At 35.6% G+C, this 23,666-nt stretch overlaps 1 protein-coding gene across 1 annotated transcript in view; it reads right to left on the bottom strand.

Annotated features, from left to right (window-relative positions):
* The window catches only part of LOC140169454 (uncharacterized), a 105,016-nt gene extending 85,337 nt beyond the window's left edge, over positions 1-19,679 (bottom strand). The window contains exon 1 of the mRNA XM_072192717.1: positions 19,452-19,679. The gene's annotated coding sequence lies outside the window, so the exon portion shown is untranslated. The remainder of the gene's footprint in view (positions 1-19,451) is intronic.
* Positions 19,680-23,666: the final 3,987 nt, after the last annotated feature.

Genomic DNA, 23,666 nt, shown 5'->3' with positions numbered 1-23,666 from the left:
ATTAAATATTGAGCGGATCTTCAGTATTTACAGCCGCAACAATATGCATGTAGTATTAATTAAGTAAATATGAATTAGAGAATAAATGTATTGTTTTAGCTACTGTCGTGTCAATAACACGGGCGGCATCATTATTTTAAGTAAAACAACGAGGCGAAGCCGAGTTGTTATACGCCACTTTAAATCAAATAAAACATTAGCGGGTACTACACCCCTGGCCAATTTCGTGCCTATTTTTGCTTTTTTCTCAAAAATTATAGCGCATTGGTGACAAGTAATATATGTAAATTTATATTATAGGGGCAAGGACTACAACTACCGCACTGTAAATTCAGCAACTCAAGGCAAGTAGTTATTGATTTATTGATCAAATATTGGTTTTCCCTCCCTTTTGACTGTTGTCTGTGCTGAAATAAAATTTCCAGTGCAGTAGTTGTAGTCCTTGCCCCTAGAATATACATATCTTACTTGTCACCAATGCGCTATAAATTTTGAGAAAAAATGCAAAAAATAGTCAACAAAATTGGGCCATTTAATGTATAAAAGTAAAGAATTAAAATTTTGGAACAACTCGTAGAGACATATAAATTTATTTGCCTAGTACAGAAAGAAAACATGGTGTAGGCCTAATCGACAAAAAAAAACGCAGCAAAATATCATCTGAAGATTCTAACCAGTATATATGATTCTTGGCTTCCTTCCAAGGCTTCAAAAATTGGTTCAAATAGAAATATATCTTGAAGTGACGTACGCGCATGAAGGCAAACATTCCGTGATAAAGTCGCTGGATCATGTTTTATTTTTATAGTAATATTTTTGTTTCACTTACAGTCAAAAATACAATGCAAAGCATTTTAAAACCGCATCATTTTTTTAGTATCCCCTGGTTAAGCTAACGGTAAAGACATGAAATTGTTTATATTTCTCAAAGCGTTTTGAAAATATTGAATTTCAGTTAACACCTATACAGAGCATAAGCTTACTGGGACGTAAAAAAACTGCAAACACGCAGTGTTGGAGTCAGTGGATCATGTTCTAGCTCAGGGGCGCACTTAATCCAATATAGAGTAATTAAATTTATCTAACAAATTAAGAACAGGTAATTTTATTAAATACAAGTCGATCAAGCAATAAGCACATAGAATAATAACCGTAAGCACCTCATTCAAACTTTAACCGCGCGAATTGGGTTGCAGACGACAGTTTTAACCACTTCACGCGAATTGGGTTGCAGACGACAATCCTTTGCAATTTCACGCGAATTGGATTTCAAACCAAATGTAACGACATTTAACACATTACAATGGTATAAAATTGTTCTCCTCCTACACTAATTCCATGACCATAAAATGTACGTATTAAATAAAATGAAGGAGATAATATGACAGTGACTCTTAGGATTTTTTACGTTTATAAGAAGAATTGGGTTGTGGCCATTTTGATAATTTTTGTCTGTAGAGATGGGATCGGTAAACAGCTAAAGTTAGCCTTTTAGCGCCAATGGGCAGGGTGCATATAGCGCTGTTTATAGCCGATTAGATTTTCGCCTGGAGCCTCTGAATCGTTCTTATTCATGCATTATGCAGCGATTCTTCAGTCGCCATTGGGATGAGCGGAGGACATGCAACCAATGAACTGGGCTGCTTCTTCTTACTTTGGAAAGATCAATTTAGGTTATTGGTCAAATATCATTCCTCTTCGTTAAAGCGACTGAATATCGACTCACCTTTAGTATTAACACGATAACGTTCGCTCTATTTAAGACACATTATGTCTCGTCACCTACCTATATATAATGTATTGGAAAACTTCAGTATTAAAAATAACGGATTGAATGATACTCTATTTAACTTGAAGGTTTAACCACTCACTGCGAAGTCCCCTTTCATAATTTAAATTGTCAAATATGTATGTTATTAGAGCTTGCTTCTTACGAATCACTACCATAGAAAAAAACATTTCAAAGTAGCAGGCTTATTATATAATAATTCAAAGTCATTATTCAAAAGTTTTAATATAACCATCAAGAATTTGTTAGAATCATTTTGTCAAGTTTGTGTCTTCCCGTACATAAAAACACCTAGTTGGCTTATGTTACGTTAACCATCTCCACACGGAGAGTGACTGCAGACGATAACTTGCAACATTTCTTTAAAAATTTAAAAATGTCAGAACTCTGCATTTTCATGACCATATTTGGAATCAGCGTGAAAAATACTTTAAAATGAGTACAGACAAGCACACTGTTGGTTCAGTGGTTCTTGACATAGTTCGCGCTATTCTAAAAAAAACCAAAACCCAAACCTTATATTTTATTTATATTTTATTTTATGTTGAAGTCTATTGCTAGCACGCAAAGTATAAAGGAATCCCACTTCAGGTGAAACCGGATGTGTTAGTGTCAACTCTTCAAAAATTCAAACTAGACTCGTTATCACTTGACAAAAGTATTCTTTGCTACAATTGATGGTGTCATATTATTGCCTGGGTGTTTATTTCAGGTGACATGGTGCATTAACTTAACATGAATGTGTTAATGCAAACATTCACAATTGCATAACACTGTACATATTCTGTTTGATACAATAGGTTTGATTAAACCATGGTTAAAAGTCATTCCAAAATGTGCTACGGAATATCTAGTCTTAATTCTGCATTCTTTCGGTAGTTTCACATCTCGTTTGTTCAACACGCAATCTTCTTCTTTTTTGTTATTGCTCCACGCCCCTTTTAAAAGGAGTCAGGCGAACAGAAATTGACACAAAGACATGGAGTACTTAATAAGTTTTAATAGGCTAAGTCAGTAGGGTAAGTTTAGGGTTAGGGCTAGAGCTAGGGTAACTTACCTTGCCGAATATGCGTAGTGTCGAACAAATGGTTAGGATAAAGGTAAAACAGTCAAAGTCCCCCGGCAAAGTCCCCGTGCGTTGAATACTGTAAATTCCTGAATATTCATTTGGGCCCATCGCTTGATCGTGCGTTATCTAGCAATCACGTCAGCGTATACGCGATAGAAAAAAAAACACGCGGTATGTGCGTGGTAGTTTCGCCTGTCGCACTTCGAACGGTGGAACGATCGGCCCCATTATCGGGTGATGCTGAGAATTTGACTTTTGAACCATCGTGTAAACGCGTGCGACGTCAAGCGTGTGTACAGGCTGAGTCAAAAAGAAGTAAACTCATGTTTGAGGGGCTGTAACTAGAGATCTGAAAAGAATCTGCTAACAATAAAAATATCATTGGAAAGAGCAAATTCTAAACGTCTAAATAAACTAGAAATTGTTGCAATTGCTCACAGCAAACTCCAGTTACACTCATTTGAATACAACCGCCCATTTTCGTTGCTGCACACGGTTTCACTTTCCAAATACCTATTATATTGATCGGTAAGGGCGCGATATTCAATGCAAATAAAGTTACGTGGTAGGTGTGCTTTCGATCAATAATTCCTACATGTTAAAGGGTTCTTTTTAATATGAATTTTACTTCATTGCACTACATTATAATGAAACGGCCCAAATGACAACATGACACCACAATTTACCGCACGGGAGCGCACGTTTCTGTCAACGAAGTATCATGAAACTAAGAGTCCCACTGAAGTTCAGCGTCTTTTTCGTCTCCAATATCCCACAACTAATCGGATTCCATATAAGGGAGCAGTACATAAGAATGTGAATAAGCTCAATGGGCATGGGACACTAAGGAACAGACAGCCGGAAGCTTCAGGCAGACCTTCTAGATCACAAGTGAACATTGCTAGAGTTAGGCATATGTTACAGCAAGACCCAAAGATCAGCTCAAGACGCAATCCTCTACCCAACATTCCAAAATAAAGCTTCTGCCGGATCGTTCGTAAAGACATGAATTGGTATCCCTGCAAACTACAGTACCGTCATGGACATCATCCTGAGTTTACATGCATTGTTTGTTGAATTTTAATTAAAAACAAAAGTTGTCATTTCAACAATAAATCCTGTTAGCACTTTGTTGATTCGTCGAAATGGATGAAAATCAATCAGCCGTGTGCAGCTACAAAAATGAGTTGTTGTATTCAAATGAGTACAACTTTAGTTTGTTGTGAGCAATTACAACAATTCTTTTTTATTTAGACGAATAGAATTTGTTCTTTTCAATGATATTTTCATTTATTGCAGATTCCTTACAGATCTCTAGTTACAGCCCCTCAAACATGAGTTTACTTCTTTTTGACTCAACCTGTATAGGACTTTGTGGAAAATAATGCGCCCTGGACGGTTAGCTATACGCTTAATTTGTAAAAGGATGTCTGCAAACTATTATAGTCTGCAGTAGTCTGTGCGTAGTTCAATATCACCCTTTCAGCTCTAAAAGCTGTAGAATCGTTGTATTAACATTCAATCCATTCAAATTGACAATATTAATTCTATAAGCATAGTAAGTGTAAAATTCGTATGTATATATTTTATTATGTGTAAATTTCAAGTAATTGTTTTAGGGGTAACGCTAAAGATCGTTTATTTGAATCAAAGTTAACCAGTTAGTGCTTTGATAGGAATTCAGTTGACTATTGAGCGCTATTTGCCTTAAAGAGACAACATACATAACGCATAACCTGATTTCGTCTTTAAATGATGAACTTTTGAAACATTTTGTGAGGCGAACCCACTTGCCGCAAGTTGAGCAGACGGATTTCTATTTTAAAAGGTGGCGAAGTTTTAACGACAAGATTCCTGTATATAGGCAATTCGAGTAGCCAATGGCGACACTTGGTGCATTAAACAATATAAAACAGTTTAACGAAACTGTTCCAGACAGCATCACAAAGAGACAGAAATATTTATTTATCATGGTGTAATCTTAGTGCATTAAACCCGTAACATATACATTACACATTTGTAGAGGTCTTGTTACCTTTTATAGCAGTTCAAAGATAAACTCTGATAGCATTAGTCTCATCCGAGTAGCTTGTAAATAAAGGCTGTATTATCGTAATGATAGACGTGAAAAAAAGGTGCCAAGTTTTCATCAGTATCTTACAGGTTACATTGGCCGAAGGTGACGGGCTGTCATTGCACCCGTCAATATGCCATATGAACACACTCTAAGGTAAGGTACGCTTTGACACATTTGAAGAGGCATCTCTAATCAAGGAAATTGTGTTACCACACCAAGTTTGACACTCTGGCTAGTATTGAAGTCTGATCCATCGCACTGTGTTTCATCGTAAGTTTTTCAGCCCCCACTCGTGTCTCCCCCTTCACGTCCTTTATACTGGTTAATCAATATTGTGAACAAGATTGGTGTCAGCCTAAGTGCTCCTTAGGGGGGCATCTATAATTATCTGTCCCTGAGAACATTTGTTTCGCAAAGTTAATCGTGTGTTTCAAATGGTGTTAGTCCAACCTCTGGGCTTGCAAAATATCATCCTGGTACTGGTCATATTTTGGTGATGTCTTAAATTACTATATTAGAAAATTAACATGGAGCAAAGTGAGCCGAAATGTCATTATTTTGGTCGTTTTCGTACCATTATTTGATTACAAAATCTACCTTCCTTAAGGATCATACTTACAGTCATCTTATAAATATAGTGCATGTTTTTTGCTTTACAAGTAGGTCTGCACATGAATACCAAAAAGACAAAATGCATGGTATTCAATCAACATACTGAAGTGGATGTAAGAACTGCAGATGGAACCAGTTTGGAAGTTGTGAAAGACTTCAAATATCTTGGAGCTTGGATCAAAAGCAGCGAGCAGGACATCAAAACAAGGAAAGCACTGGCATGGAGGGCATGTAATAAGCTCACTAAAATCTGGAAATCCCATCTTCCAAGGCAGATTAAAGTCAAGCTATTCCAAGCAACAGTAGAAAGCATCCTGCTCTATGGTTCAGAAACATGGACAGTGACAACAAAGATCCGCAAGTTGTTGGATGGTTGTTACACCAGGCTACTTAGATCAGCTCTTGATATAAGCTGGAGGACACATACCACAAATAAAGAACTGTATGGAGAACTCCCAAAGGTAACTGATAAAATCAGGAAAAGGAGACTACAATTTGCTGGTCACTGTTTAAGAAGTACAGGGCAGGTGGTGTCAGACCTAGTGTTGTGGAAACCCAGTCACGGCAAAAGAAGTGTGGGGCGACCGAGCAAGACCTATGTAGATCTTCTGTGTGAGGACACTGGACAGGAACCAAACGAAATCCGGAGCTGCATGCAGGACAGACACATCTGGAGAGCCATCGTAGGAGTCCGACAGAAGTCGTCCGAGTGAGAGTGAGTGAGCATGTTTTGTGTGTGTCTTGTACGTGAGCATTTGTAATGTCTTTGAAGTTGAACCAAGGCTTGTTTATATTATTGAAGCTTTTCTTTTACATTGGGATACCAGAAGAAGACATATTCTTCCTGTGATAGATTGTTGGTAAACGGAGAATTACCAAAGGCAGGGAAAATCGAATTCATTTATACACAGTGAGGCGGTTCACAACATGTAGCTCCTAGCTCGACAATAAAGCAAAGCTACGAGAACTACGCTAATAAAATGACATTGTAAAGAACGGGGTTTATTCTATTTTGGACATCTTATTATTGTTGAAAATGTTGCAAAAGCATCAAATGCTTTCTCTGGAAGCCAGTCCTCTTACAGTTTTTGTTTAACGGATATCTTATTTTTGCTGTGGACTATTGTGAATTGCAAATTAAAATTGATAGTTGAGACGCGTGATAGCATATTGACACAAGTGTTTTTGTTTAGAGGAATATCTCGAGGTAATATTTCAAGACGTGTTAAGTTTCGACACGCCAAGTTTGCCGCGTTTCCTTGTATTTTTGGTTCAAAAGTATTGATGATATCAAATTATGGGTGAGTTTCCTAAGGGTAACAGATTCTTTCCCAGAGCAGCAAGTCTATAGATACGATCGATTTTAATTTCCTTCCAGTAATTTTGTCTGACTCTATCGCATTCTGTTTAAGACAATTTTGCTTTACAATTATTGAGTGGAATAAACACCTTTCCTAGTGGGAGAATGTCTGTCAATGATGTGTTATGGCGTCATGTGACACTGGTAGGAAGGCTATAAGCTTTGGGCGTAAAAATGGGTTACATTTATAGCTTATTGATAAGACCAATTCATTGCATAATACTTGGAGTTGGTGGATTTTTCTTTCTTTCTTTCTTTCTTTCTTTCTTTCTTTCTTTCTTTCTTTCTTTCTTTCTTTCTTTCTTTCTTTCTTTCTTTCTTTCTTTCTTTCTTTCTTTCTTTCTTTCTTTCTTTCTTTCTTTCTTTCTTTCTTTCTTTCTTTCTTTCTTTCTTTCTTTCTTTCTTTAATTCTGCTTAGGGTTAATATTTTATTTACTTACTTTGATCTGTCTTTCGTTCGTCCTTTCATTTATTCTTTCTTTCGTTCAATGTGGTTCCTCTACTATATACATTAACACCAGTAAACGAGGGCACTGACAGTGTGAGACACTGGCGGGTATTCCCTAACGTTTGTCCTGAATTGTATTATAACCCTATGGTATGATCCAGTACAAACAAGTCCACCTCGGTGTGTTATTATATGCAATGAAGTCAGACTGCAGGACGGCAATATCATACGCTTGTATTTTTAATTCGAGAGCATGATGTATTCAATTTTTTCAAGCCATATCATAGCTGTTGAAGATATGTTTGAGTTTATGTAAATGTAATTCTGTCATTCTGTTATTTTTCCTGTGTTGGTCATTTGTCTGGTAAGGTTGTCATAAAAGCGTCCCGTTCTAGCCATATGATAGGTTTCAACATAAGTTTTGAGATATTTTCTCAAAGTATCATGAGCTATTCTAAGAACCAGTGAACCAATACTAGGCTTATTTGTTTTCATTTTAACGCATTTTTATACTGATTCCAAATATGGTCATGAAATATTTAACATTCTGAAATTTTTGAGTTGTTAAATAAATTTGAAACTTGTCGTCTGCAGTCGACACCCGCGTGGAGAGAGTTAACAACTTCTTCAGATGTAGTCTCTTTCACAGCCACATTCTGTGTATGTTCATGATTGAGCCACATGGAATATGGGCCAAAAGACTACTCCCGTTGTCTACTAAAGTGTTAGCTTTTGTTCGATATAAAAAAAATTCTGATTGGATGAAGGGAACACTTGAGGTTTTGACAAAAACAATCACAGATGCCTATTTTCCACTAGATCTCACACAGCTCTTATGATGCTATGCACTCAACCGTATAGTATAAACACAGACTCGGGTGTATCGACATGATCGAGGTGGAATCTGTGCGTAGATGCATTTATAAGAGAATCGTTTTTGTAGTCAAACCTTTTCATATGAACGGAATGTTTTTGTCAAAGCGTGATAAAAAATAAAGCAAGTGTACGTCAACGAGAGAAAACTATCTCACTGCATTTATACGATGAATCTACGATTAGCATTAGCAAGCGTGTGAATCGACGGAAAGTATATTAATTATGTAGTTTACGACGAGGATCAATGATAGCAAATGACCCTTATCATTGTAACATTGTTTCAGACATTATCAAATAACATATTACATACACTGGAATGACATACGTGCTGGAGAATAATGAATATCACATGGATCTCCCGCCTAAGCAGGAAATTAATCTTGAGGAGTCTTGGCTTTACCATCCGAGCGTTTCAAACACAAAGTTAATAACATTTTAGGACAAACGCTGTGAAAGTCGCTTTCGTGCAACACCATGCTCGAACAGGCGCATTGCCGCATTGACTGCATTTCTTGCATTTGGATGCGTGAAAAGACCAAAACATATTTTGCGGAGTGTGCTAGGGGAGGTTGTGCTAAGTGACTCCAATTTTCAATATGATGCATATTGGTAAATGAAATATATTTCAAGAAATGAGCAAAAATCGTACGAAATCTTATGCAAATTAACAGAATATTAAAAAAAATTAACCATTTTACTTTTTGGATTTGCACCATTTCTGTATTTTTGAAACTCCAATGTCATAAAATGATGATAGTCATAGCCATATTTGATAGAGCAATAGTCATTGGTATCTTATAAAATTTTTTCTTTTTTTGTGAATGGCAGCTGATGAGACGCAGAGATATTTAGCACGTATCTTAGATTGAAACTGGGTAAAAATAATATCTGTGAGCCCCATGGAAAACTTGTATTATCTGCTAAATGAATAATCCCGGTTAAAGAACGAAACAAACAAACAAACAAACAACCCTAATAAGTGCCCATTCGTTACATCCCACATTAAACTATACAGTCATAATGACTAACGAAGTCGGACGATAAATTGTGAATATAATTTTTACACGGGGTTCCGTATACAGGAAGGATAATAAGGTATTGCTATTGAAATTGTTCTTGCGGGAGCAATGATTTTTCATTTTTCATTGGTTTACTTTTCTATATCTGTGTTGACATAGGACAAAGTTTTGGAACCAGATTCTGTATTGTTAGTATCTGTCTTAGTGTATGTAACATGATTAAGGATGTATTTTGATTTGCCCTATAAGCTATTCACCTTCTCTGTAAATCCCGAACGCTGTTGCCATCTAGCTCTACATGTGACATTCCGGTGCGCACATCGTTACCGATCGTCGTTACTGCGCACATTAAACTGCGCAGTAACGATGTGCGCATCGGTGTGGCGTTTTTATGATAACATCGCAAAGGCTTTCCGGATTTACCGCAAGCATGGATATAGTCACATAATTTTGTGTTTAAATTCGCCTCTGATTTAGCTCAGTCTATTTATGGAGCATAGAATGCTTACATTTTAATATCACAAGGCAAAATGTTGTGCGGACTTTTACATATTTTACACGTTTCAAACAATATTCTTGTTGATTTAAGAAATGGCTTTCGCAAATCACAATTACTTCAGGAACTGGGTTATTCATTCATTGACCTAGACTGTATGTTGCAAATAAGCTCACTCTTTCTTATTTTGGGTAACTGTATCTGTGGGATTCCAGTTTCTGAGCCTAGATGAAGTAATTGGACATAATGAAACCTCTTTTGGTATTATTATCTATTATTGAAAATAAGTTAAATAACCTATGGCTTTAAATATTCTTTTGGCAGGACAAACCACGTGTATCAGATGATATACGAGGCTAATGTATATACGGCTCACGATAATAAATCAAGTTGAGTAAATGACCCATAGCATCTTAACGTGATATTATACACTCTAATATATTCTCTGTGTAGTATTAACAGGCTGGACGGACGCTATTTATTATAAGATAACCAAGAAATGCATGTGATATATTAAAGCACCCAGGAATAGATTTTCTCTTTCAACATATACGAATATTTATTACAATCTATTTTGGAACCCAGTCTTTGATCCGTTAAAGTAGAAGAGTGCGTATGTGTAATATCCATCTATTTGCAGTGTTCTTTTAATCTTTGTCACATAAAGTGTGCGTGTCAAAATAAACATACCACTTCATTTTATTTTTGCTACCATACGTCATGTCTACCACTTACATAATGCAATGGTTTAAAAACATACACATACTCCCGATTCCAGACATACCGCACTATTTTATTGGGATTAAAATATCATAGTGTTTTGCCAAATGAAACATAGCTAAGTCATAATCTTCTAGTTAGTTGTAACTTTGAATAAAAGTCTATAAATTGTAATAATCTTGGAGGGAAAAAGGTCCAAAATTTTACATTTTTTTTACAAAATTCTGAGTAAAGACTTTGAGTTTCTTATGAATTGAATATTTTATGTTAGTTTTGACGTCGCTTTGGGGAGTTGATGAAATCTCAACTTTCGAGATATATCGCTTGACACGTGAATGCATCAACCAATCATTTTCTATCAAATTCGGCGATTGCACATCACTTTCCAAAAGCGGTGCATCGCAATCGCTCGGCGATCGAGTATAGACAGGTTAGGTTCCAGGCATGACGAATTTTAAGCATTCACGCGTAACACGTACGCGTAACCTTGCGTTCGCGAACACGATACTGGACCGTGGATTCATCACGGATTAAAAACGATTGGCTCCTGTACAAAGGTAGGCTATAGGATGAGTTGGAGAATAGCTGCATTCATATGTATATTATATATTGTATATTGATAGCTGCATTGGATGGAATATGTTTTGAAGTTTTGTTTGAAATGTTGAAGTGCGGGTTTTCCCTTGTGTGTGTGCGACAAAAATAATACTGCCACAATTTGAACCTCATGACAAGAAAGAAAAAAGGCCTTTGTTTCCATAAAATCATCATCATCGTTTGTATAGTGTTTCTCATTGTCATTCTGCGCATAGTGTATACAATGTGACAGATGAAACTGCTTGTGATCATATTTGTTTCAATCTGTTCTTTCAATCAATGAACCTCTCAGGATTATAACAAGCACAATGCTTATGTCATATTCTTAACTCACATTTCTGCAAAAACGCAGAATTGAACTCTTTCCACACGTTTATTACAGATGGTAAATTTTCCTTTAAATATTCAAAAATGCCAGAACTGTACCAAAAAACGCAATCAAATGAGTACACACAAGCTTAGTAGTACTTCTTGCGATAGCTCTTGATATTTTGTTGAAAATGTTTCAAAACTTGGTATGTTATGTTGAGTTTATTATAATAGTCAGCACGCAAAGCAAAAATGCAATATTAACCCAAGAACTACTGAGCCATATTTGTAACACGGACTACGAAGGAGAGCGTTATATACCGTTATATTTGGTACCAATGTATAGCTATATGGACCTTCTCTATCCAGTGTTACCAAAATAAGTACATCCATGCCCCAACTAATGTCGTTATGACGTCATAATGTGAGTGCGCCCATTCAAATTTGGGAACTTCTGGCTATGTACAAAAGTATAGGCAATATTGATTTTGGGCTAAACATTCTACGAACATGCAATTTTCACCACAAGGTAAAAAGTAAAAACTCAGTAGCTCTTGGAATTATTTTACAAGACCGAAGTGAAAATCATGGATTTTACTGTATAAATCAATAGGGGGCGCACCACTCTCCTCTACGGTCATCTTTGATGGCCAGTCCTACCCCAAGGTGATGGTGCTAAAATGAGCGCAAAGGATGGCTCTACAATTAGCTTAGGCAGTTTGGGTGTAAACAAGCGCATTTTGTTATGGCTGATAAAAAAATCTTGGGAACTCCAATGTCATAAAATGTTGATTTGATAGAATTCTTGGTAGTTCTAGAGTTGCATACTTCAGTGGTAAGATTTAGAGAATAAACGATAGGAATTTTTGTTTTTACTATCCTCTACCGTAAGATCTGCCTGTCGTCTATCATAGGTAGAGGATAGTAAAAACAAAAATTCCTATCGTTTATTCACGTTTATTCACCACTCTCACTGATTAAGATTTATCTTTGTTTAACATGTTACGTATAGGATAATGGCCAAGGATTAGAACGTGAGTGGGTAAGAATGGCTGAGCCGCGGAGCGGCGAAGCCATTCTTACCCACTCACGTTTTAATCCGCGGCCATTAACCGACTTAATACACACCTATGACGTCGCGCTATTGTTTTACCGCTCCATTATTTTTCACGAATGGAGTGTTATTGAAATAGGTTGCTCTTTACAAATTGATCAATTACTCATTGATGCCGGACAATACACTAATATAATGATCGTACTAAATTTTAGGTGCGAGTGCAAAAATAGTCCGACTCAGCTTTATGTAAAATTTCTATAGAAATACCCATCATATCACGATCCAGGTGTTTAGTTCAAATCATCCGTAACCACCTTCTTGAATTATAAAGATTTAAAATGTTTGTTACACAAATTGAATAAACGTAGATTCGTAAAATCATTAAAGTGATTAGACCATCAATAGTTCTTTATGCCCACTTCTAATGTATTAACTGTTGAAGTAGTTGCGTTTAGGTCTCTATTTTGCATAATAAGGAAAATTGGCAAAAGGTCATATAGCATGTATAGGCTCATATGAAATGGTCATTACAGTTGTCAACCTCAAGAAAACTACACCTATCGCTATACCTGAGCAATGATACTCTTCTCTGTGAATCGAGTTTACGATTTTGGAACAACCATGCAATTATGGACACTATTGTTTATCTTGGATAATTTTGTGATGGAATCATTCCGAGGATATATATCGTTGATTCGCAGCAGAAGGACCAAAATCAGGTACGAAAAGGTACGAAAATTTTAAATGTACTACAACACATTTTACCTAGGCCTATTATTGTCCTTGAACTTTGTCGGCAAAAAACAAAACAAACTTCGCCGCCTTCGACGCGAAATAAAAGCCACCTCAACTTCCAGTCCCCTTCCGAAATCAAATGGAGCGTCCCTAACATTGTAATATTTAATTACCGTAAAATGGGGTAACTTCGGTAAGCGGGGTAACTTTGGTCGTTCAAATATATTTTTAAATGGTCATATTTCCGTACAGCAATATTGTTTTTAGTCATATTTGGTCTCAATTTGTTAAGAAATATATTTGGAAGAAGTCGTTCATGTCCAATTTCTTTGAAAGTTACGAAAATATTGGCATTTTTGACCAAAGTGAGCAAGGATGCGTGCTTGCTTAATTTTGCATGGGGACAAATGTCACAAAAAACAAAACCTTGCCCATATACAGCGAAGATCAATTTTTTTCATTTTCTTTTCTTCATGGAATGTAATACTCTGACCAAAGTTGCCCCAAATGCGGGGTAACTTTGGTCAGGCTATTTTCAACCAAAATTATTCAAAAATCTTTTTCAACTTCAAGGTGTAGAAGGGAACCCTAACGTCATAAAAAAGAGATAATTAGAAATATATTTGGTTTTGTTTGGAAGCAGTGGTTTAAAAACTCTGAAAAGTGCCCAAAGTTACCCGTTTTACGGTATCGGATAGGCCTACTGATCGATGTAAGTAAATATTCAAGCATGCCAAAATACCTGAAGATGAAACATTAGATATACTAATGACAAATAAAAATTATACAGAAAATAGACCTACTGTGGCTTTTATCATTATTAAACATGCCCGAAGAGAACGATTTGAAAATAAACAGATTCATAGGCCTAAATACATTGATACAGAATGTGTATTATGTATGTAGCAATGTTGCCCAAAATATGACAAATTATATGTAGGGCCTAAGCCACTGAAAACGTATAAAAAATAAAAAAAAAAAAAAAAATGTTATAAAAAACAGTAAGCGTAGAAAGAAAGGTCCAAATAAATAAAAGTAAAGGCCTACGAAGTAAAGCCTAAGTGAGGGTAAAACACATCTTGCATAATAAGTACAACGTACTTAGCCAACAATTTAACCTGCCCGTTTTGATCTTGACTTACTCTTCACAGATTGCATTGTAAGGGCTCGGATAGCGACGTTTTTACGTATTTTGTTTGTGGCACCTAAGAGCAAATCAGACACATCCTTCTGATATCAAATAATTTAGATTTTTATTAAATTCGCGATATACACATGTTAAGGCAAATTATTAAAAATTGATATTTTTGAAATTGAACAGTCCTCAAAGTAAATTGTATAAATCTAACGATATGCAGTAAATAGTAGGAAGTTGGGTTGAACAGCCGTCAATCATATGAAAATTGTGACCTTCATTATTAAAGATATAGATTTTTTCCTCAAAACACTAAAAAATGTAGGTCTTTTTGGAAACAAATGTTTCAGTTCTATATGAAAGGTCAAATTTTCAATTGAGTCGGCTTTTCATCCCAGCTACATAGGCCTATAGTTTAATTACATATCATTAGATTTATAAAGTTTACTTCGAGGACTGTTAAATTGGAAAAATATAAAAATATGAAATTTTAATAATTTGTATTATATCGCGAATTTCACAAAATCAAAATTATTATTATTATTAGATATAGGGACAATCCTCGTATTCAGCATGCAATTCGATATGTCTGATGTGCTCTCAGGTCCCATAACAATACTGTGCAAATGTTGCTATCCGCTTCCTCAATTTATTGTATTAATGAAAATCATTTTCTTCTTGTTTTTCGTATCATTGTTTTGCATGAATGACGTGATGATAACAATACCGCACTTTTCGCAAATAGGCCTACTTGCTTTTCAAAAGTGCAATTGATATTAACACTACATTCGTAGCTATTCGTAAATGCCGGTATTTTTTCCCTGAAAAGTATTTGCTTTTCAGAGAAAAGAGAAAGGCATTTACGAATGGCGTGTTATTGTGATCATCGCTCCATTCGTGGAAAATAATGGAGCGGTAAAACAATAGCGCGACGTCATAGGTGTGTATTAATACTTCGTAATGCTTTGCGTATAGTCCCATGTCCTAAATTGTTGAGATATTTTCTCAAAATATCAAGAGCTATCTCAAGAGTCACTAAACCAAATACAGGGCTTGTTTGTACAATTCTGACATGTTTGATTTTTAAAGAAAAATCTGAACGCGTAATCTGCAGTCAACCACCGTGTGATGAGGGTTAAGCATCCATACTTAAGCCATATTATTGAAACACTTGCTGAGAAAGACGCCCTCAATAATTTTTCAAAATTCTGCTTTTTGCACGATAATGTACTTTATTAAACTAATATACCCTACAGAAATCAAGACTTTAGTGCTGTAGTTTTATCAACATCCGAGGTTTTGAATAAAGCGTAGGAACCGTCGTTTAATTAAAACGATGACAATATTAGTCGAACGCGATGTTTATAACACAGTGCGTATACATGGCGTGCTGGACAGTCATGCACACATAAAAGGACCATGCCACAGCACGGCGAATTGGCGACATCGGCGCTGGTAGTAAATTCCACTTGTGCTTTTCCTTAGTTGTTCGGCTCAAAATTAAAATATCTGACAGTAAAAGCTAACATGTGATGGTGCTTAAACCCTAAACCAATCTATAGTATATATTGTAATCTTGTCCATACGTCAATTATGGCATTTGGCATTAAAACCAATGTTATTATAACATTTTGGCTTGTGTTCTCTATGCTCTTTAAGTTTTTTAAATGATTATTTCAGGAGTGTTAACCAATGTCCGTCATATCGAGAGAGTTTTTAATTGCAATATACCCTATAGTACCCCATTACGTTCTCTCTCTTTAAGTTGTTTAAATGGTTATTTCGAGAGTGTTATCCGATGTCCGTCATATTCGAGAGGGTTTTGCGAGAAGGCTTTATTTGCAATAGCTATACCCTATAGACATTTGACAATTTCTGTATTTTATTGTAAACAATCTAAAAATATGGCACCTGGTAGCTATTATTGTGCTTTATCGAATAAGTCAAGTCTATAGCCGTTAATATGTCTACACAAGTTTATAAATGGAAACTACTTAGACATGCTATCTTGGCTCATACGCAATTGCAAATTACGCAAATACACCATTGCCATACATGTCTAGGTTATAACACTACAAGCCTCGGCAATAAACCCAGTCCATGTAGATTACGATTATGAAACAAGAGACAGAGGACCCATTGGTTTTGATGTAGTATCATATGCCTCGAGGCCTATAGGACATACCATTAAGAGTTGCTACTAGGAATAATGAATAGCATTGTATACCTTATTCAACGTATTACTAAACCTTCACACAACACAAAGTATTATTATTGGATCCACTACAAAATACAAAAAATCGAGAAAACTACACTATTTTCTGATGAACTTGTTATATTATTGATCCCGTTACTTGCATCAGGTATGGATGGGCAGAAGATTAATGGTCTGTTTCTCAGATTTATTATTGATGGACTATGGTTTATTTTAATAAACGTAAACCATGGAGGCATGTCAATAATAATGACAACCAAAGTCATATTAATTCATAATCTCATTGTCAATTACATATGACATTTATTAGCATTCAAGAGACGCGAGTAGTTTTGGAACGCACAATTGTGCTATTTCTTCAAACAAACATACATTCCTATCTATATGATATTCATATGTAATATTTGATATTCCTTATTTCATTGACTTTTGAAAATTAAGGAAACGACTAGGGTGGACATCCTCGGATATTTGACACCGTGTCAATAAAATATGATATTTTATGACAACCATGGTAAAGTTCAAGTGCAACGGACAGTTTCAGCAATTGAACACATTTTGAGAAATCGTTACACTTACAAAAATCAATGTGCGTCTTGCTTTAAAATAATCAAATTTCAGACTTTAAAACAATACATACTGTTTGAAAACTTGTTTTGAATTAACCAGAGTTAATCAGAATTGAGCAGGGTTTAACAACAATTAACCAGAGTTTCATCAGAATTAATCAGAATTGAGTTGGGTTTAGCTGGTCTTCGAGAAGTTTACCGTTTGCAAGGCATCTGATAATAACCTAAGTAATAACTGGGCGCCATGAAGTTAAAGAAATGGGTCTATAATCAATTTGAATCAGTGCTATAGATTATGTTCCAGCCATTTCAATCAAATAACCTTAGAGCTCGTTTGACGCTATGGGTATACTAATTTGTTTTATGCTGCTTCAATGCCATTATAGGTAGATCGGAAATAAGCGATACATACTGAAGTATTAACATCGATGTTTCAAGGTATACAATTAAAGACACACCAATGTTGCGCTTACGATGGACATTGCGCTGAAACCAAACATCAATAATCGTTATTCTGTACTTGGATTTAAAGTATTACACATATTATGCTCATAATTATCAGCTCCAGATATGATATATAACTTATAACATGATACTGTATCATATAGGTTTAACATCAAGATTGCAAATACATAATTGTTGAGCACTGCTTTCTTTTTTGCAATTGCATATAGGTGTAATACTCAAAGCTCTTGATGTATTCTATTATTAATTAAAAGTCAAACTTTCTTCGCATTTTGGATATATATTTCAAATTAAATACACCGTTTGAGCCTTGATTTTACTATTTTTTCATCTGCATTTCTGTGCCTTTCGAACAAGGCTTTTTGGAGGAACCATTAATGCTTCTTTGAACAAACAAGTTTTAAGTAGCAATTTAATTTTCATCATCAATATAGGTAGTTTTGCCCTAAAACGACAGTATTTACAATAAAACACGGTGTCGTGTTGAAATGTATGAAACGTTCGTGTCCACGGTGGTTATAAGTGAAGTAGCAATTCATTAGAATTGCACGTTGTACCTATACACTGTGGTTGAGAATATATTAGTTGCTTAAATCCTGTACTCACTCTTAAATTCCGTTTTTTATGTTCAATTGAAATGTTTGAGACAGACATGTTTGCTGAAGAAACTACACATTAGAATAAATTAAAATCTAACGGTTTGTTATGTAAAGTTCTTACGCTACATGAAGACATAATTCAAGATGATGAAGTGTCACTTCTCTGCGGAAACTACGTGATTGACTGTATTGGTATCTCTCCACGCAGGTGTCAACTGCAGACGACAAGTTTCAATTGTTTTAAATTCAAACATTTCAGAATTGTAAATGCTCATGACCATATTTGAAATCAGCATGAAAATGCATTCAAATGAGTACAAATAAGCCTAATATTGGTTTAGTGGTTCTAAGATCTTTTGTGTTGAAACATATGGCTAACACGCAGATCATTAATCTGGTATGTTTCGGGTGTGTAAAGGTCCTTTCCACATATGTGAGATTTAAGGTTTGTGGTCCACTTATAACACTTGGTGTTTTTTACCTTACATTGCGACCAATCACCCGAAAAATTCTTATTCCAGGTTTCGCGTTCAATTGCACTCTCTAGCAGTTTAGATTTTAGATTTTCCAGATTCAAATTTCACCGGAGTTATGATAAAACTATTAGCTTTTATCAGATTTCAAAATTGAAATTTTGATGAGGATGGGACATTCAATCGGCTGTTTTAATTATAAAATATTCTAGGAAGACGAATATTGGATATTATCTCTAAATAAAAAAAAATCATACAAAATCAAATTTCTGCATTAATTTTTCTTCGTAACATACGCTACAAATGCTTATGCCAATGATAATACCAAACAGGGCATAATAAGGGGAAATGTCACGTTTTTGGTTCCTGTTTGTGGATGTTGTCACTACCGATATTGTGGCTGCACGCGACTGAATGGATCTTCATTATCCGTTTTTTTATTTTTTATTTTTTTACTGTTATTTACTTTTAAACCAATCCAACATATTCTTATTTGTTAACACTCTCGGTGGGATTGCTGATAGAGCCTTAAACATATCGCTCACTGACTTGGTTTATTGTCAACACAAACGTCACAGTGCTAGTATAATGTTTTAACAACTAATGTTAATTGGTGCTAAGTTTAAAAAAAATCCGAGTTCCCTTCATCAGCTGTTAATATGACTACTGGTTGACGTTGGTGGTAATGGAGTAATTTATTTCTTTATGTTAAGTTATTTGACAGAAGATTTTAAAAACAGATGTAAAAATATGAATTCTTTTACATAGTGTTCCCTTTCTTTTAAAACGCTTATACCAGTTTCAAACTTTCAAACTGAAGCAATAACCCACCTGTTTCGTGCTGGATCCGTAGGTCCCTTGGATAGGTAAAACAAAAAGGTACAAATTCCTTTCAACTAAAAAGCTCCAACACTGGCCAATTGTTTCCAATATTCAGTTGTAGTCCAATGAGGTGTCAGCTTAGAAAGAAAGAAAGAAATCCAGTTGGATGAAAGAGCGTAAACCACAACTTATTCCTGTTCGTTCTCGTGAAGAAGTGAGCGCAACTGATAATACACTTAGCTGCCTAGTGGTTTTTAGAGTATGACTTATAAATAATTCATCATTGTCACCGAGTTGAGTGATGTCTGCGCATGCGTGGTACCAGTAACGTCATGGATGTTGCTAGGAGACAGCTATTAGTTGAACTTACCGTTATTGGTGGAGCACAAACGGCTTATTCACTCTAGCGTTGGAGTGGTTCGTATAATCATTTATTAGGTAAGATTGCTAGGAGGTGACATGCATTGTTTCCAACTTCAATGGCTTATCTGAAGTTAGTCTACTCTACATCGGAGACTTTGTTTGGTCCACAATTAAATCAAAATATTAAAAGCGCTTTTTAAATCTAAATATTAAAAGCGTTGTTTAAGGTATGTCGCGTAATAGTTCACATATTTTTTTGAGAATGCAGCAAGATAAAACTACTTTAGTTAATTCAGATTGATAGGTCTGGAAAATTATTCATTATTTTATTTTTGGAGTAGATTAATGAACAAAATCCAAAAGTGTTATTATTCATTTAGTAGTGATTAGCGTTTAGTTTAGAGATGTAGACAGATGAAGTTGAATCGGAATAGAAAATTAATATAAAAAAGCAAACAAACCAACACAACTTACGCCAGATATATAAAAATATATATAAAAATATATCTTTGTCTGGTATGAAAGCTGTTAATTGCAACTAAAAAAACTGGTTATAAGCAGTAACTAATCAACGTTAAACGTTAATTACAAGAACGTTGTATGTGTGGTGTGGGGTGTGTGGGGGTGTGTGTGTGGGGGGTGGGGGGAGAGTTGTGTTGTTGGAGGTCATATGTGTGGGTCTTATATGGGTGATTACTTGGTGTAAGTAGGTAGCGGTGTCTATATACGTATATAAAAGCTGTTTACTAACTAAATTTTGTGAGGAGACGCTGGGTATGGAAAACGTGCATTGACAACATAGTTGCGTCGACAAAGCAACGAAATATGTACTTGTTAATGTAATTAAGTTTTATCTTTTAGGTCTATAGTGTGTGTGAGAGGACAGGGGTGTGAATGTGGAGGTGTTGTTTGATTGTGTGGGTGTGTGTGGAATGTTTATACAATTACATTAAATAAGAACCGCAAACATTATTTACTAGATTTAATTTCATTGACCCTTCAAATATAAGTACTGTTGTGCTAAAAAGCAATAAGGTCATTTGCAGAGCTATTCCACAAAAAGACCTTTTTTGTGCAGCTAACCAGGGGACTTTTTCTTGTTTACTATATTTAGCGCCCTAATTTAATTCACGACATATCAATGAATGGACACGGTGTATTGTTCAATTTTTAAAAATTCAAACCCATCATAATAATGAAAATGAAAATCGTCTAAGGCCGCAACAAAGACCGGATGACTTTCATTAGGGGTTTGGTTAGGGCAGTAAGGTTAGGAATAGAATTAGGGTTTACCGTGTTAAAACATATGGAGAGTCGAACAAACGACGGGCTACCATCTGAACATTTATCCATTTGTATGAATACGACTGCCTGTACCTAATGCACAACATCTGACTTGGATCATATCACGGATATTTTTTAACACAAACATAGAAACCTTTGTCTGGACAGAATTTGTATAAACTTGTATGATTATTTTTACAAATTCTGTCCAGACATATTATCAAAGGTTTTTATGTTTGTGGGGGAAATATCCGCGATACGATCAAATAAAATGAGTCAGATGTTGAACACAATAAACTTTTCTACATTTCAATTTACGCATTGCAAACATTACCATTTATTTGAAACCGCTTCGCAATTGAATGAGTAGCTTGTAAGATATGATCAGTGATATAGTGTCCCTGAAGCAATAGGAAACAAACCAAAATGCAGTAATCGATTTTCCATCTTCCGACTCATTGTACTTGTAATTTTCGAAACACATATGTTCTCTGTGTTGTCATGACAGCTGATGTCAGATAGTAAACAAAGGGTGACAATATGGGTTTGCCCATCAGAAAAGATTTAGATGTTTAACTATGAATATCTTGAAAAATAACTCGACATGGAAAAAATCTGCTGGAATCAGTTATGATTAATTGTGAAGTATGTGATTATATGTTTTCGGTGCTGCTTCCTGGATACTCGTCTGAATATTATGACCTTGCGGAACGTATTTTTATCTGCTTATTATTTTTCACATATTGTCAAGCAAACTCGAAAGTCGGAAATATTGATTTTGAAATATAGCCAAACAAAGGAAGTATTTCTTTTTGTTTCGTATTGTTTTGGAACCTCTTTATCTGCTCATATCTTTTGAACTGGTTGTTCAAATCCAATAAGGTTTTCTGCAAAATATAGCTTTGCCAATGCTGTTTGAAATCCCATAAGAAACTGAAAGTTGAATATGTCCTACTTTTAAGGTCCGTTCATACTACCACCGCATTTGCAATGCGTTGCTTTGCCATGCCGATATATCGATTACTTTTTGCCGCAACTCAACACAACTCGTCGCATTTCCAAGTTAAAATGTATTTAACTTTATTGCGATATCGCAATGCAGTAGTTTGCAGATGCAGTGCGGCAACGCACCGCATCGCAAAGCAACGCATCGCAAATGCGGTGGTAGTATGAACGGACCTTTAGATAATAAACCAGAACTCTACTTACATTTCAATTAATATTCAATTTACCACTAACATAATAAAATCTTACCCTGTTCACCAAACTTGCTACCTATGTGGTGTGATAAAGTTCTAGGCTATAGGCGTATTTAAAACAGCTGCGTTGCTTTTTGTGCAGACTTTATACAGCGCTACAAGCTACATAATATCAATACGTTTTGCAAGTTGGGCTATGAAAACATTTTATGTGGTAGTAAACAGTACTGTATTATTTTGCCCTGAATGTAAGTATCTGAAATCACAGGCTAACTCATCTGTAGGTACGATCATTACTGTGTGGCTTTACCCACAAGTCCACCTTCCAATCATATCCTCAATGTGCTGAGGAAAACCTCAACAGATATCCGAAACTCGTTGGGGGAAATGGGAAAGAAATATTGAGGATGTTAGAAGTTATCATTTCAATTACTCCAAACGTTTGGGGGATTTGAGCATGATTGGACCCCAATCGACTAATTCTTGTCACTTTTTCCGCTTTAAATGCGTGACTAAAATCAATATACTGCCTTGAAAAACAACTTGGTAACAATAGTCGGGCTCTTCAACTTGGACTCCAGCCTACCTACCAACCTATCCTCTTCGGGCCCTGTGGCCCATAAGACTGCAAGTCTCCTCCTCCAGCTGTCCCTTTCTCTAGCTACTGGCTTGGCTTCACTCCATGACCTCCACCCTAATTTCTTCCTTTCTTTTTCCACTGTCCGCCTCCATGTTCTCTTAGGGTGACCAACTTTCCTTCTGCCTTCTGGAGCCCAGGAAAGTACTGTCATGCATTGGCTATTATCTTCCATCCTTAGCACATGGCCAATCCATTTCCATCTCCTTCTTTTTACTTCTTCACTTGTCCTGTTCATTTTGGTTTTCTTTAGTAAGTCATTGTTTGATATGACATATGGCCATCTAATCTTCAGTATTCTCCTGAGACATTTGAATTGAAAAGTGTCCAACTTCCTTTTATCACTATTATTGATTTTCCAAGTTTCACAGCCATATAATAATACTGACATTACCAGAGATTTGAACAGCTTCAGTTTGTAACTAAAGTGAGCTTGCTTGCATTCCATATTTGTTTGAGCTTCATGAATGATCCCATTGCCTTGCAAATTCTGTTCCTCATGTTGCACCTAGGTATACTTTTCTACCTCATTTAGTTGCTGGCCTGCTAACACTATCCGGGTGTTGGATTTGCTGTTTATTCCAAGTAAACACCTCAAAAAAAAAGTAACTAACCCCCCTTAAATAATGACCATTATTCAAAAACCTGTAATTGTATTCCAAATCTGAAAAATGCGTTGGAAGCAAAATTTATTTCTGCACATTTTGACACTTCATTTGTAGCAATTGATTAAATATTGAC

The sequence above is a fragment of the Amphiura filiformis genome, chromosome 1 (genome assembly GCF_039555335.1).
Source record: "Amphiura filiformis chromosome 1, Afil_fr2py, whole genome shotgun sequence".
In the NCBI taxonomy this organism is placed as follows: Eukaryota; Metazoa; Echinodermata; class Ophiuroidea; order Amphilepidida; family Amphiuridae; genus Amphiura; species Amphiura filiformis.
Note: the sequence above shows the minus strand (reverse complement) of the source record. Positions and strands in the feature narration are given on the sequence as shown.